This window comes from Vanellus vanellus (genome assembly GCF_965231255.1).
Source record: "Vanellus vanellus genome assembly, chromosome: 6".
Lineage (NCBI taxonomy): Eukaryota > Metazoa > Chordata > Aves > Charadriiformes > Charadriidae > Vanellus > Vanellus vanellus.
The window spans coordinates 5,246,922-5,261,076 of NC_138911.1; the positions used below are offsets into that span (position 1 = coordinate 5,246,922).

The 14,155-nt window shown below is 41.4% G+C and overlaps 1 long non-coding RNA gene across 1 annotated transcript; it reads right to left on the reverse strand.

Moving 5' to 3' along the window:
* Positions 1-3,533: 3,533 nt before the first annotated feature.
* Positions 3,534-4,626, reverse strand: LOC309673214. Its single transcript, XR_014269298.1, has 3 exons — positions 4,504-4,626; positions 4,401-4,427; positions 3,534-3,632 (listed from the first exon to the last, which is right to left on the reverse strand). It is a non-coding gene; the product is annotated as an uncharacterized lncRNA (long non-coding RNA).
* Between the last annotated feature and the right edge of the window lie 9,529 nt (positions 4,627-14,155).

Genomic DNA, 14,155 nt, shown 5'->3' on the forward strand with positions numbered 1-14,155 from the left:
TTGCTATGGGCTCTAAAGTTAAAAGAGGTATGAATTATCTAAGGCCTACTATAGTATCTTGAACATGTGTGTAAATGGATGTGGATGGAAAGGAAGTTATAATCACATTTTTGTGACCATTAGAAACACACTACCTGGGTGACAACTTATAATTCTCCTACTACAGACAGCACAAAAAGGTATTGAATGATCAAGATTAAACCACGAGCATTGGTTTAAAAATAGCCATAAGCAGGTTGAAAGTTTATGGGTAAGAATTAGAAATGGAGGCAACAAAGGGAACCTTGTGGTTGGTGGCTACTACAGGCTGCCCAATCAAGAGAAGCCTATTGACAAAGTCTACTTACAGGAAGCATGGCACTTGAAGGCTCTCATCCTGCTGGAGGACTTCAACCACCCCAACAGTAAACTGTAGGCAACCCAGGAGACTCCTGAAATGCACTGAGCATAACTTCTTAAGCCAAGCAATAGAGAGCCCTACCAGAGGGGATGTGATACTGGACATGCTGGTCACCAATGTAAGTGAGCTAATCGGTGACGTCAAGATTGGAGGCAGTCTGGGTTGCAGCTATCATGCACTGGTGCATTTTGCAGTCCTGAGGGATATGGGTCAGGGAAAGAGTAAAGCCAGGAATTTGAATTTTAGGAAAGCAAAATTCCAGCTCTTCAAGGAGTTAGTCAATAGGATGCCCTGAGAAACTGCCCTCGGGTCAAGGGAGCAGAACAGAGCTGGCAGATCTTTAAGGATGCTTTCCATAGAGTGCTAGAGCTCTCAATCCTAAGGAAAGGAAGGCCAAGAGATCAGCATGGCTGAGTCGAGATCTGTTGGTCAAACTAAAGGACAAGAAAGAGATGCACAGGCAGCGGAAGCAGGGACAGGTACCCTGGGAAGAGTACAGGGATGCTGCCTGGTTGTGTAGGGATGGGGTCAAGAGGACCAAGGCGCAGCTGGAGCTGAACTTGGAAAGGAGCCCCCTCCTACGAGGACTGGCTGAGAGAGTTGGGGTTGTTCAGCCTGGAGAAGAGAAGACTCTGGGGAGACCTTATCGCCAGTACTTAAAGGGGGCTTATAAGGATGGGTACAAACTTTTTATCAGGGCCTGTTGCGATAGGACAAGGAGTAATAGTTTTAAACTAAAAGAGGGTAGATTTAGACTAGATATAAGGAAGAATGGAATTGTTTTACACTGACAGTGGTGAAACACTGCCCTAGGTTGCCCAGAACGGTGGTAAATGCCCCGTCCCTGGAAGTGTTCAAGGTCAGGTTGGATGGGGCTCTGAGCAACCTGATCTAGTTGAAGATGTCCCTGCTCGTTGCAGATGGGTTAGACTAGAAGACCTTTAAAAGTCCCTTCCAACCCAAACTATTCCATGATTCTATTCTATGATTCTGATTACTACCTTATGCTTATTACAGGGTCCCTTTAAAGGTTTATTTTTCTTTCCAGCTGAGAAAGAAAATAAGCATACAATCTAGATGCATCCTTATTGTCCTGCTATTCTCTCAGGATGTTCCACACCCAGAGCTGAGCAGAAGTGGGCGATGCAGTAGCTGACTGCATCCTCCATCTTAAACAGAAGCGAATCAGGTTTTAGGCAACTATGACAGTTCCATCATTTTAGAGGAGAGATCACATGCTGAAGACATCCCAATTCTCACAATCACTGAGATAAAAAAATCTATGCATGAATAGATGCGTTCACCACTGTGTCCTAAGCAGTTTCATTTTGCATTTTGTTCACTCCCCTTTAACCTCTGATTTATACTGGAAACATTTTTTCTGCATTTCCTACTATGGACTGTTGTATAAGTTAAAATCTCTGAGACACCAACTGCATTTTTACTGATGGGGGACTAAAGCAATCTCAGTAACTAGGTCCATGTAAGAGAGCTAGGCACAGCTTCCCCACACCTAACCCTAAGTGCCCTGCTATTGTCCACTCCATAATCTTCCCGATACAAGTGCTAAAATTGTATTAATCCAGAGAAACTGGCACTCTCAATTATCTAAACTCTTGGCAGGGAATCCTAAGGAGATGGGCTTAAGTTTCACCTCCTAAGAAGGAAAGGGCTGCAGGAAGACTTCGATAGCAGAAATTTTAAGAACTTTATCTCAGACCGTGCAAGCTCATGCTCCTAGAAGCAGCCTCCTGCTTTAAACAAACAATAGGAGGATTTGAAGCTCAGTTTCTCATCCTCCGTGTGGAAGCTATAAACACCAGGTTGTAAGTAAAAAAGAAGGGAAATACACAGCACGTTTCCTCTTCCTTTCCCCTGTGTTCAGTACGAAATCTCACCTGGCTTTCTGTTCTAAGAGTATTCATTTGATCAGTCTTTGCAGGTGTTATGGGGAAGGGAAAATTTCATTTCTGAATCCTGCTGGAGATTAAGCACCATGCTGCTCACTAAAGAAAAGACTTATATGTTGGCTCACTGGATGAGCACCGAGGTATCCTAGTTGGCGGACAAGTAGGACTCTGCAGGCTTAACTAGCCAGACTCTGAGAAGGCTTTGGAGAATCTCTATTTAGCCATTTAAAAAAAATGAAAATCAGTTGAGCTTTGTGCATTTTGCAGTTACAAGAAAATTCACTAGCCACAATCATAGGCAGTGGTTTCTGCAGTACTACAGTTTCCTTCGTGTGTGTACATCAAAAGGAGTCAATGGGGGTTTCTCTAGTAATTGGGATCTGCGTGGGATATGCTTGTGTTGAGACTCAGTGTCATCTGAAGCTCAGAGCTTAATGAATTGCCATTAGTCAAGGAAAAATCCCAGCTACTACCAATACCCATCTCAAACTTTAAGGCTCAGTCTCTCCTTCTGATTCTTCGTGGGAGCATTCTTTATGTCACTTACTTGTGCGATGGTCAGTGACTGACTTTTCTCTTGGTTTATTCATTTACCAAATGACCCTTTCCTGAAGAGAAACCAGTACATAACCAGTGGGTCTGACTGTGCCACCTTTAGTTAGAAGTAATTTTATCTATATATATACACAAGCCTCAGATACATCTGTGACAGGCAATAAAATTAGAGATAGGAATTTATGGAGTCAGATTATAAAAAATGCACGCATAGCGTCAATGAACAGTAATTGCAATATGTAACTACACGCACAAACACAATTAGACACAGAGGTTTGAATGTATAAATATTCTACTTGCTTATTCAGGAAGGGTTGCTCTAAACGAACATTAGTCAAACAATAGCACATTTGTTTTGCAAGTGCAATTATGTTATGATTTTTGCCTCTCTGACTCATAAATAATCAGGCTTTGTCCAATGTGACAAAGTCAAATTGCATTCATATACATACTCTGAACATATGGTTAACTGATATACTTTAAAACACCGATTTATGAACCTTTGTTTGCACTAACTGTTATGTGAGAAAACTTGACATCCCATATACTAGAAGGCACATGAATTCTATTCCTTTTTTGGCACACAAAAAAGCAGGTCTTTCTGTAGAGCCCCAGGGGATAACGTGCTCTGTTCTGCATAGGAGAGCAAACACGCACCGTTTTCTTGAGTCCCAAAGTCCTCTGCACCTACAGAAGCAAGGTCAGGCTTTGCGGTGCTCTGTGTTAGTGCCTGCAACGTCAGGCAATATCAGGCTTTATTATGGCAACTAGGGGGAAAAAAAAAAAAAAAGAAGTCCAATTGGTTTTAATCTTCTTTATTTTCACGATGTTCCTGATTTCAAAGCCACTGACTGTAAAGTGTTATGTTAAATCCAACTGAGTTAGTGTCATAACCCCATCATTAGAGGCATGTTGCCACCATGTAGAAAATATCAACAATTACATACCAAACTCAGTTAATGAGAAGAAGGGAGAAAAATTCTGCTTGGTTTAACAAGATATTTAGAAATCAAATTAGCTGCATGGGTACAACTGTATTTTGCAGACAAAGGAAATATGTTGTCCACGTGAATATTAAATCAGACTAGAAGTAGTTTAAAAGTACATTCCCAGAAACAGTAACTCCAACAAAGCATCTGTACCTTTTTCTTTTTACATGTATAATGCAATGAATTTGAGAAAACCTGCCCGCCCTATGCCATGATAATCTCAGAAAGGTCAAGAGTCTTATTCAGACTGGATTCAGGCCCAACGTAAATTCAGTTTGGGGGCGTAGGATGATTTAAAATGAAAAACTAGCTGAACTCAGCTCTCTTGTCGTTGCTGTAAAACCGGCATTTTGCTGCCTTCAGTCACCGGCTTAAATTGGAAATCTGGGAAGAATAAAGAAGTCTAAAAACGGGGCCAGATATAACTGTGATTCTAGTTTAACAAACTGAGAATGTCACAAAGGCAACAGCTTTCCTATGCTCCCTCCCATCTCCCAAAATGTTTAAGAAAGAGAATGGCTGGATGAGCTTTACCAGTTCTCTGACCTTGAAAAGCCGTGTCCTGGTTGTCACCTGGAAAAAAAATACAATTTGTGCTGAATTCAAAGATAACCTAGTATGCTGGGCAAGGCTCGAGCATCCTACAGACCTGCTGGCTTGGGTTTTCATTGTGGGCTTTTATTCTTCGGAATGAATCATTCCTGTACATTTCTTCAATCTTTCAGTAGCGACAGGCCTGAGCTGTGAAGTCAGAATTGTGAATAAGACCTGAAACTCATCTCATATTCATTTAAAATAGGAGTCTTACTACTGCATTCAGAGTTAGCAAATAGATGTGAAATTACTGAAAGGAAAATCAGAACCAAGTGCTTCCCGGCCTTATCTTGACGGACTAAACATATGCAGGCAGTAACCTTGAACCCTCGGTGCTTCCCAATTCTACCTCATTATTCCCTTGGTCTAGCCCTTTTTAAAGACAAGTACAAAACAATTTTATTCCTCCTTGCGAAACGCCAAGTCCACTTAAAACCATGCAGCCAAACCGTGCCAGTAGAGGAAATCGCACCGCTCTTCTTGTGAATACCTTTTAATCTCCATTGTCACAAAACAGCTCGCAGAACTTGCTTTGAAACCATATTTTCCCCTCCCTTTGCTATCAGTAAGAATTACCCACAGTGCCTTTTGGGGAAGCAATAATGTGACATTTTGCACTTCAATGTGACAGGTACAAGTAAGACCCATATGAAAAGATTAGGCAGTTGGCTTTACCCCTTCAGAGTGATGAAAATGACCATTTCTCATATACAACTTGATGGGACTGAATTGTGTGGTGAAGCGATATACTGTGAAACGCAAAAACCTTTCTGCATTGTTCCTTGAAGGTGAGCAGAAGCCCTGTGTCTTTGTCCCTGCTGCAATGATGAGCGCTATGAGCCTCGTCACTGCAAAGAGAGCATTTTGTCAGATTCAGCTCCGCAGGAAAACACGGAATGGATGTAAGAAACTTTGAGATCTGTTTTAGAAAACCCAGGGGACTAGTCGCGCAGTTACTGCAGTTCACAGACATGTTTAAGTTGTACAGTGCTACAATCAATTGCCATCTTAAGAGCCTGCCGCATGGCTGTCGAAAAAATTTGGGTTGGAAATACAGCCCACACGCCTGCCTTGCTTCACCAGAGATCAGGCAGAATAATGAGAGTGGAAAATGAAGACTCAGAACAGACCCCTTAATCTGCTGACAATACTCTTCCCAGATTGGTTTTCACTGAGCTCTTGTTCTTACCTTTCCAATTAGATTCAAACATTTAGATTGCCCTAACACATTGCATAAGAAAACTGATATTTTAAAAATTGGTTAGGGAGATCTGACAGGTTCAATCAAACGTGATATAGCCCATTATGGAATAAAAACTAACTTTGAAACAGCACAAGATTGAGATGTATCAGAAAAGCAACCAAAGGAGCAAACGCTCCACGGGAGGCTACTATGGCAACGAGCTCTTCTGGGGTTTTGAGCCCCGCAGCACTCGTGTCTCTCGGGAGCCCCCTCCTCGCTGGATGCAACAATTAAATCTGATCTGGAAATGAGCAGGAGCAGCACACGCGATGCCAAGCTCAGCATTTCAGCCCGCACGGTGCTGAGCTAGGATACAGTAAAAGACTGAAAAATGGCAGCAGAGCAGAAGCTCTCTAGAACTTCTTGTCACTCAAGGTTTTCTTTGAAACCTGCTGATTTTAATTGCAGCTTTTCACTGCTATTTTTTAACTTTAGAACAACCGCAGTAATAGTATTGGAGCTGGGGAGGAGCCTGAGAATGAGAAGTCCCCACTGTAACCATCTGCATTTTTGCTAGTTAAGTAAACTCACATGAGAGTCAGCGGAGAGAAATGAGCATTTCTGGAGCACAACTCATCTGCTGGTATTTACATATTCACCGCAAGAAGAAAAGAATCATAAGGAGCTTTTTCTTTCTTCTGACTAGATAAGAAATTTAGACAATTAGTTCAGATGTTGATAATAATGTTGATATCAGCATTACATGATATAAATCCTACCCCAAGCACTTTATTTTCACACCTTTTCACCTGAAGGCCACTTCCTCCCTCCTCTCCCCAGATTAATTCAGGAGATTTTTTTCCTGCTAAGCATTCATGTACTACACAGGAATGCACTACCTGATTTCCCCATCACACATAATTTCCCAGCCCTGCTGCTTCTAGCTTCTGTTTTCACACCCACTTGCACTCTCTTCTCCCTCAGTGTTATTCCGGTTGCTACCTTCTCTGTTTATGCTGAAACATTTTGATTGTGGAAAAAAATACAGGGGTTTATTTCAAACAGAAAAGCTTGGAAGACATTTAGTGATTTTATATCATCCAGAAATATCCCGCGCTGTGGTCATTGCTATGCTTCCTTTACGTTTCATAAAACAAAATGAAGCTGCATTGGTTGGTGTCTTTTGATTATAGATAAAGATAACAACTGATGCATAAGATTAATGTATATTCATGAGTAGAATTATAGCTGTGCATGAAAGCACTACATTAGTGCTTGGTAATCAACATCTACTTTACTTTTTTTTTTATTTTAAAGTTAGCACAGTCACTAATCAAAGATAATTACACCGCTGCCATTTGAAATGTTTATCAGGAGTTCTGTAGGAGGAAGAACAAGAAGTGCAATTTTTTCTCTTCAGCGACACGCGGTACTAACTACAGCTGGGCCAACAACACTGCCATTCGGCTTCGCACAGCTCATTTGTAGAGTTTTGGCATGGAGATAATAATTGTGGAGAAGTAATATTTTGTATCTGAGTACAGCCTTCTACCCAAGAATCACAAGATGATAGTAAATAACAATAAGAAATAATAAACTATCTCTATCTGCAATATGAAGTACAGAAGCACTGAATCCCCTCTTAACGGCAAAACTGAGGCGCAGAATGGAGTAAGTTTCCAAAGAAGTAAATAAATCAGTGGCAATAAAACCAAGTACAGCATTCAGATCCCCTTGCTCTCACTTCTCAGATTTAGACAACCTTCTGAAAATAAGAATGAAAAGGAAGAATCATTTCCATTCTTTCTAAACCACAGAGGAACAGGACAGCAAGGTTATATAAGTAAACTCTAAATAAGAGAGCTAAACAATACTGCATTTTAAATGAACACAAGTTCTATGGAGGAGATGGTGATTAAAACCATTTTCTAAAATTTGGATTTGGTCTGCACAGACTACACAGGTAATTTCTTTACAAACACGCTCTTTCTTGTCTGTCTTCATCTGTCTCAGAAACCTCACAACTCTTTGTGCAGAAGACTCCACCCCTCAAAAACCTCACAATGTTTCACATGTCATAATTTTTATTAGAGTACCAGTCCTCCTTTCTCTTCTTCCATCCAGTATTTTTATTGACCTGTTATATTCTGAGTTTTTGAGACGGAAGACAGAAAGAAAGTAAGACTCAACCATTTTACTTCCATCTTTTCTCCTGATATTACATGAAATTCAAGGGGATCATTTGTATTGTGGTAGACCTAAGATATGAGGGCAGAACTGGGGTAATACTTCTTGTACACAATAAAATATCCAATGATAATGAATTTAGGATGATGCAAGGAGTATTTACAAAGTCCCAAGCCTTCATCTTCCCAAGTCTTCTGGCACTGGGGGGGAAGGGAGAAGGTGGGGAAAAAAAGAGGTTGTTTGAGAGGAGAGGACAGAAGTCAAACATATTTCCATACTTGGTTCCCAAAAGCTACAAAATAGTATGATTTATTCAAGCACCTCAAGAGCTCATCAATAATTTCCTGTTATTCATAAGCAAAGGTTAGGGTTTTCTGACTATCATAAAAGTATTGCAAAGTAATTTAGTTACTTAACCCTAGAGTCAGGTACAAAAGTTTTCTGGTTTCTGGGGTCACAAGAACGTACACAAAGATGGTTGTCCTACTGTTTTTTTTTTTTGCTGCATCTCATTTTAAAATCCCATTTTCCCAGAAATCCCAGAAATGTGTTCATTCTAATTGGAAAAGAAATTACACTTGGAGACTAGTTTTCAGACATGCTGAGCACCAGCTGACTATCATTAATTGAGTGGGAATGACTAGTACATGACAGTAACAAAAAATCAGAATTGTCCAGTGTTAACCATCGTCTCTCATTTTCATACCGAAGGCAGTCGTTGCTTGCTAAACAGTTTTATAGACTCCTGAGTTCATTTCAGGTGTCATGAGACAATATTGGAGTACCATTCCAGGTACAGAACTGCCAGAATCATAACTACATTGTACGGGCCAGTCATAGCAACACCATATCGTTTTATTCTTTCAAAGGTTTTTTTATGCATTGTAAAGGTGGATATATGTTTGCTTGTGTATGTAAATGATTTAATTTGGCTTACAAAATGATCCAAAATTTTGTTGTATTTTTTTTTCAGCTTTTGAAACTGAGAGTGCAATAATTTTCCATTTCTGCGTGGAGAATCCTGGAAAGGGAATGTGTAATCATAACAGGTGAAAATGGTAAACTTTTTAAATTGACTATTATACCTTGAAATCTTAAACTTAGACAAGCATCGAGATGGGATATATTGCTTTTAAAGTGCTCCCATCCCATCCGTTACCACTGAAACAGCTTTGTCCCCCTAAAACCATCAGAGCGGGAGCTATTCAGGAGAGGTGTACAGTACTGAAGAACATCGTTATGGCTTTAATGGCACAGCCCTGACTCCTGCATCACCCGGGCCCCTGCAAAATTCTGCTTCGGCTGCTGGCAGAGCTGCCTCTGTCCTTTAGCCTTCTGGAGCAGTCAAATAAGTTCCGTGCAATTTACTCAGGAAGGATCATACAGAATCAGTCTCTAAAACCAAGATGCTATCAGCAGTCTGTGAATGGTAATGATCTTCTGGTACTTTTCAGATCAGTCCTGTTTGAACATCTAGCAATAAAATTCATTTGTGAGAGCTGTGCTCCAGCTCTGGTGCCTGACTTCACTTCCCATTCTGTGACTCTTCTTTTACTAGCAATTCAAGCTCCAATAAAATCCCAATGAGAGCCACAGCATGAAGTTTATTCTAAGACGTAATGTGCTGCTTAGGTTTCCTTTCAGATTTCTCAGTCGCAGAGGTTGGCTCTTTTTGTTTTGAGCATTAATGAAGTGCAGGGTTAATACATTGCCTTGGAAATCAATGGCTGCACTGAGTGAAAGCTCAAGGTCTGCTGACGGGCACAAAATGATCTGCCTGATGGCCGTGCAGATGGGCGCCTCGGGAACAGCCTGCACTCTACCTGCTCTGATGGCAGAGGCAGGCAGCTGCCTCGCCTGCCAGGGGCACGGACCCCGCTCTGCCACCCACAGAGGGATACGTTACCAGAGGGGCTCTGCTTTGGAGGGTCCCTGGCTCTCCAGACAGCACTTTGGATTTCAGAGCAGCCCTCGCAAATCAAGGTTAAGCATCCTTCAGAGTCAAGGCTTTTAAGGAAATATTCATTATGTGCTAACACGGAGGATTGACAGAGGGGTCCCTCGTCCTATGGCAGCATGGACAAAGAGGCATCTGCGTATCAACCGGTTGCCATATGGTAGCAATGGAGCTAGGCCAGGTTCTTCTGCCAAGGCCAGCAGAGGGATCTCTGCCACAGAAAGACTCTAGCAGAAGGCAATGTAGCATTGCAGCAATTACAGAGTCCCGCGCACCCGCGGCCTGCACAGAACCCACGCTGGCTCAAAAGTGGCTAACGCTTACTGGGAAATGAACACAGACGATGCATCAAGTAGTTGGGAAACTAGTGAAGGGTTACAAGGGAGACAGCATAATCTCTCCTCTCCGTGCCTCACCGCATTGTTTTTTAGGATCAGTATCTTCTCTATCAGTTATGAGAACACTTGGAGCTCTTGGACAGCCAGGGATATGACTGCAGTGTTTCCCAAAGAACACGCAATTAAAACACAATAAGGCATCACTGTCTGAAACAGAAAAATCCTTAAAAATGCTTAATATGAAGCTCAAATTCCATGATACAGCCCTCATATGAAGCTCTGAAAGACTGTGACTGCCCGAAGAATTAGCAAGAGAAGAAAGTCTGTTTGAACAGCAGGTTGATATCAACAATTCCCCAGGCATCAGCTTCTTTGGGTCTTAGACAGGGCCTCAGCTTTGTTAGTCTAGAGCTACTGAGGTGGTGATGAGCACTGCAAAAAGAGATGAGAAACAGCCCTGAACTCAACTGCAGAGTAATAAACACATGAACATGCCACTTATAAGCAGAAATTACTGCAATCTCAGTGCTTGAAAATTAATGATGGGGGGAGGCGACACATGCACAGCATTCACTGAAAACAGTGTAGGATTTTTATTGGCAGTATCCACCCATTTATGCTGGAAGTTCATATCCCTCATATGCATGATAATTAGAGTCCATTAACTGGGAGGGGGACAGAAGAAGAAGAATTTTTGTGAATTGTGACAGCACACTGAGAGGGGTGACGGGGGGGAATACACCATTTATTTGTTTTCCAAGAACAAAACCTCCCATTTCCATGAAAATGGGCTTAATTTAAAAAAAAAAAAAAAAAATCTCTACATTCAGAATCACACTATTCAGGATTTAATAGTACAGCTGCTCTGTGAATCTTTGTGCTTCAAAAAAAGACGAATGCAGCTGCCTGTAAAAACTGGAGTGGAGACCCACAGATGGGAACATGCTGTTGATGGTCTCTGAGAGGGCTGGCTAACCTCATGGAGACATCTGAGATGGTGGCAGACCACAGAGAACTGCATTCCCTGGTGCTGTTTAACCTCAGAGTGACATATAAAGTTACGGAAGATGCTGGTGTGACATCCTGTTGGGAAGGGGAAGGAGGAGAATGGTACACAGCATCTCAGGAATACCAGGCTGAGAAATGGCAGGTCCTAATTTCTGGGTACACTGTGACTTGATAAGGTCAATGGCCCAGCTTCTCCAGTTTCATACTGGGATCAGGAAAAATAATTACTTTAAGTGATTAATTACACATTTAACTGTGTTAATTAATGCTGCATTATACCTGGAAAGTATGCTCGAAAGATTGACACTTCAAGATGAGAATCTAACTGGCTCACGGTAAGTACGCTGCTAAGTTTCAGTTCGCAGAATTCTACACGGTTCCTAATTAATTAGTCACAGCAGCAAAGCTTTTGTGTCTTCTCTGTCTCTCTAGCTGGGCAGGAAAGAAATGAATTTGATGGGCTGGAGGAAGCTCTGGTCAATCACGCCAATTTTCTCACATCACTTGCATATATGGTTAGGCCTCTGTTAAAAAGAAGCTATCTGACTCCAATCACTGTCGAGTTTCTTTTTAAAAAAAAAAACAAAAACAGCCTGGAAGTGCAGTATCACCTGCATACAGCTAAAAGCAGTTGCGAACCAGAGAACAAAATGCAGAACCAATCCAATTTGCTTACAAACTGAAAGGTTTTTTGCCAGATCTAATATGCCATTTATGATGATACAGTGATACAACTCTCACGTAATAATTACTGCTAATTTTATGCACCTCCTGGAGTCATTTAGGTTGCACCGTTATCAAACATTTCCAAAGTTTCCACAGTCTCATAGATACTATATTCACTGGTAAATTTCTGGTTAGCTTAGTGTGCATTTCAGAGTGCAGTGAGCTGTTTCCATTTAGCCATTTTAATTATGCAAGGCCATAAGCTGCTTTATGAATTACATTATAAAAAGCATTTTCATTCTTTTTTTGCAATTACGCAGTGAATGTGAAATCAAATGAGAATGCTGGGGTTTGAAGTCGGATTAGCAGAAATCGACACATCTTTGAGAGAGAGACCATCACCAGGGTCAAAAGCTGCAAGCGGGTGCAACTCCTTCGAGTTGACTTCATGCCAGCGGTAAATTCAGCCACTGTTTGAAAAGGTATTTACGCGCTTTGTATCTGATAGGCAAAGGTTTGTGGGTGCCTGTCTGGCCGCTTCCTTACTCCCGCCACTGAGGATCCCTTATTCACCATCTCTCCGATGCACAGACTAAACAAAATCATGACCTAGTTCTCTCCTGAACTAAAAAGTTTGCTGCCTTTTGCGTGACATCTTAGAATCATAGAATCATAGAATTAGTGAGGTTGGAAGGGACCTTTAAAATCATCAAGTCCAACCATTAACCTACCCTGATAAAAACACCACCACTTCTAAACCATGTCCCTAAGCCCCTCATCTACCCTTTTCTTAAACACCTCCAGGGATGGTGAATCCACCACCTCTCTGGGCAGCCTATTCCAATGTTTAATAACCCTTTCAGTGAAAAAAATGCTTCCTAATATCCAATCTAAACCTGCCCTGACATAACTTGAACCCGTTTCCTCTTGTCCTATCACTTGTCACCAGGGAGAAAAGGTCAGCTCCCATCTCTCTAAAACCTCCTTTCAGGTAGTTGTAGAGGGTGATAAGGTCTCCCCTCAGCCTCCTCTTCTCCAGGCTAAACAACCCCAGATCCCTCAGTCGTTCCTCATCTTCTTCTGAACAACTGGGGTGAGGAGAGAGCAGAGATGAGGAGTGAGCAGAATTACCAAAGCAGTGTTCTCGTTACCGAAAGGAGGGGGACCCTCATGCTCATTGTCAGGGAATCGGTGCAGAGAGGATAAGTGTATCATTCTGAATGCAGAACAGCAGTAATGACAAGATCTATTAAAGCTCCTCTCGGGACAGGAAAATCTTACCCAGAGAATCCATAACAGTCTCCCCCAAGTGAGGTGTGACATCTTCACTAGTCTGAATAAAATGCTTAATTTTTTTTTTAATGTAAAAGTCTTACATTTTCTAAGGATAATTCTCCACACCTATCATCCTAGCTTCTGGCAGCAAAATCAAATAGTCTCAGAATAATCCATCAGAATGCATTAAAGGAAGGAAATAATATTAAGAAAATACCCAGCAATAGCAGTGTCTGAAAACTGCAATTAAAAAGAAAGTCAGTGCAAAACAGAAATGTACAACGGTGCGTTTTGATTCTCATGCCAAGTACCTGGAATTAGGTTGTATCCACCTATCAGGAAGACTCTGCCTACAAATTCACAACTTGGCAGTTATTTACTGAATTGCAAACATTCAAGGTGAGCAAAACCAGAGAACGAATTCCTAAATTTCTAGTAGCAAAAGTGAGGCAGAAGAGCCCCTGCCCCCCAGTCACAGTACCAGCATATCCTTCAGAAGTGAGAACAATGGCAAAGAGAGGTGTTTTGCCAAGAAGGAGAGAGGAGAGGGGAAGGGAAGGGAAGAACAAAGAAAGCTTTTTGGAGGCCCATCACCCTTCTTAAGACTCTCTCTAATCCTTTTTCTATATGCATTAATCTCTTAAAGATATTTTAAGGAAGCAGCTTACATAGATGCTGGAAATGAACAGGCATGTTGGCCCTGTTGCAGAACAGGACTAAGACCAACTGATATGAAGGAACATAGCACATAATATTTCTGGGACTCAACAGTTACAGAGGTGGGCAGGATCGAGCCTAAGGATTCCTTTCCATTCTCCCTTCTTAGTTTACTTTGTGCAAGCACAAAATAATAATCTTATATGGAAGGACAAAAGAAAAACGAAGACAATTCTTTATTCCAATGCACCAATTTTCCTCCTTAAGCAGGTGCTATGTTAATCGATTGCCTTGGCTTTGACCTTTCTGGAGTAAAAAAATCTTATTTTGCTACAACATTTATCACCAGGCCAAAACGTCAGCACTGTAGATGGTGTTTTTTAACAGCACTTGTTACAATGGCTTGTATGTAATTCTGGAAATGGAACTTCTGACA